Raw genomic sequence first — 2500 nt, forward strand, 5'->3', positions numbered from 1 at the left:
CGGTCTGCCTCGGCCGGTCGTCGTCGGTCGGTCGTCCCGCCGCCCTGGGCCCGTCGCGCGGTCGCCGGGCGCCTCCCCCCGCCCCTCCGGGCCGCGGGGCTCTGTCCCGCCCCCGCCCCCACCCCCCCACGCCTCCCGGCCGCTTGTGTGTCTCCGTCCGGGTTCTCCCGTCCTCTCGGCTCCCCCCCTGCCCGCTGGGCGCCAAGCTTCCCGTCGGAGCCCCTGCCCGCTGCCCGCCGCCCTCGGTGGTGGTGGCGGGGGGAAGGGTGCCCGGGAACGCGGGCGCGGGTAGGGGGGGCCCCCCCACCCCCGGTGGTTGGGGGAGAGCGGATGGGGGAGGTCCGGCGGGGCCGGGCCCGTACGGGGCGGCGTGTGAGGGCGCGGCGGTGGGGAAAAAGGGCTCTGCCCCGTTCCGGGGGGACGGGTGGGGCTGGCTGTCCGGCGCCCGGTGGTGGGGCCCTCCGGGCGGCGGTCGACCGGCGCGCGGCGCGGGCGCCCCGTGTGTCACGGGCCGGCAGCGCCGAGGCCCGCGCGCGGCCGCGGGCGGGGACGCGGCGGTCGGTGGTCGGCGTCGGGGCGGGGGCCCGCGGGGCCGCGCCGTGCCCCTCGCCCGCCTCCCCCTTTCCAGGTACCTAGCGCGTCCCGGCGCGGAGGTTTAAAGACCCCTGGGGGGGGTCGCCCGTCCGCCTTGGGGTCGGGGCGGTCGGGCCCGCGGGGAGTCCGGAGGTGCCTCCCGTCTCCCCCGGACTCCGCCCGTCCCCCGAGGGGCCGGGGTGGGCGCGCGGCGTGGCCGCGCCACGGTCACGGCCGCCGCGGCCGTCGGGAGGGGGCTACCCGGCGGTCGTCGCGTGGGCCGTGGCCGTGCGCGGTGCGTGCGCGCGCCCCTCCCGCGTCCCCGGGGGAAGGGTGGGAACCCCCCGGGCGCCTGTGGGGTGCCCGCACCCACCCTGGCGTGTGGGCGCCGGGTGCCCCGTCGTGTGAAACCTTTCCCGACCCCTCCGGTCTGCTGTTTTCTGTCTGACTTGGCCGGCCGGAGGCAACCCCCTCGCCCGCCACCAGACTCCCACCTCCGGGGAGGGAGCTGGGGGCGGCGGCGGGACGTGTGCCGTGCCAGCGGCGGGTCTCCCGCCGAAGCGAAACGCTTGACGAAGCTCGTACGACTCTTAGCGGTGGATCACTCGGCTCGTGCGTCGATGAAGAACGCAGCTAGCTGCGAGAATTAATGTGAATTGCAGGACACATTGATCATCGACACTTCGAACGCACTTGCGGCCCCGGGTTCCTCCCGGGGCTACGCCTGTCTGAGCGTCGCTTGACGATCAATCGCCCCTCCGGGGTGCGCGGCTGGGGGCTGTCCTCGCAGGGCCCGCCGGGCCCTCCGTCCCCCTAAGTGCAGACACGGCGTCCCCCCGAAGGCTCTGTGGCCGTGGGGGAGATGCCGCCCGCGAGAAGGGAGAAGGGGACCGTGAGCTCGCGCCGAGGCCCCCCCCTGGCCCGCCGGGCCTCCTGGGGTCGGTCTTCGCCCCTGGGAGCGCGTCCTCGCGCCGCAAGCGGCCTCTGGGTGTTGCTGCCCCCGGGGTGTCGGGGGTCGGGGACGGTCTCGCGCCACGCGGTGGCGGGGGTGGGGCCCCGTGGTGGTGGCGGCGGTGGGGTCGCGTCTTCCGGTCCGCCCGGCTGGCGCCCCCCTCTCCCCCACGCCTGCGGTGCCTTCCCCGCCGCCGTGCGTCCGCGGCCCGTGCCCGCTTCCCGGCCACACGCCCCGCGGCTCTCGCCCCGTCGGGACGGGCGGTTCGCGCCCGAGGCCGAGTGCGCGTGCGCGTCCGCGCCCCGGGGACGCGTGCCTCGGCGGCGACCCGCGGGACGCCGCGGCGTCTGCCCGCCGCTGCGCGCCCTCCCCCCGGGCTGCGGCCGTGCCGCGGCTCGCGCCCTGGAGCTCCCGCCGCCACGGCGGGGGCGGTGGCGGGGGCCGGGGGAGATAGGGGGCGCGCGGTGCGTCCGTCGCCCGCTCGGGCTTTGGGCGCCCGCGCGTGCCCCGGCCCTCTCCCCGGCCCCCTCACGCGTCCACCTCTCCGTCCGTCCCGTGGCAGCCGGCTCGTGCTCCCCGCCCCGCCTCGGCCTCTCCCTCTCCGCCCGCCGGCCGCCGCCGCCGCTGCCGCCGCCGCCGACGACGCCGCCGCCTCCTCCTCCCGGAGGGGCGACGGGTAGTCGGGGGTCGGTCGGTCGGTCGGTAGGGGTGCCGCGTGTGCGCGGGGAAGGGGGGCGGCCCGGGGCGGTCGGCCGCGGGCCTCCGCGTCTCCCCCTTCTCGGGACCCTCCTCGCGGGCTCCCTCGCGCCCGCGCGCGCGGGCCCTCCGAGACGCGACCTCAGATCAGACGTGGCGACCCGCTGAATTTAAGCATATTAGTCAGCGGAGGAAAAGAAACTAACCAGGATTCCCTCAGTAACGGCGAGTGAACAGGGAAGAGCCCAGCGCCGAATCCCCGCCCCGCGGTGGGGCGCG

General features: G+C 78.2%; 2 non-coding genes across 2 annotated transcripts in view; both read left to right on the plus strand.

Moving 5' to 3' along the window:
- Window positions 1-1158: 1158 nt before the first annotated feature.
- Window positions 1159-1311, plus strand: LOC138439937 (5.8S ribosomal RNA). The gene has a single exon (XR_011256877.1). It is a non-coding gene; the product is annotated as a 5.8S ribosomal RNA (ribosomal RNA).
- A 1047-nt stretch (window positions 1312-2358) lies between these two features.
- LOC138439916 (28S ribosomal RNA) overlaps window positions 2359-2500 on the plus strand; it is a 4900-nt gene continuing 4758 nt past the window's right edge. Inside the window, exon 1 of the ribosomal RNA XR_011256859.1 lies at window positions 2359-2500. This exon is cut by the window's right edge and continues 4758 nt beyond it. This is a non-coding gene — a ribosomal RNA (28S ribosomal RNA).

Source organism: Ovis canadensis, chromosome 4, assembly GCF_042477335.2.
Source record: "Ovis canadensis isolate MfBH-ARS-UI-01 breed Bighorn chromosome 4, ARS-UI_OviCan_v2, whole genome shotgun sequence".
Taxonomy (NCBI): domain Eukaryota; kingdom Metazoa; phylum Chordata; class Mammalia; order Artiodactyla; family Bovidae; genus Ovis; species Ovis canadensis.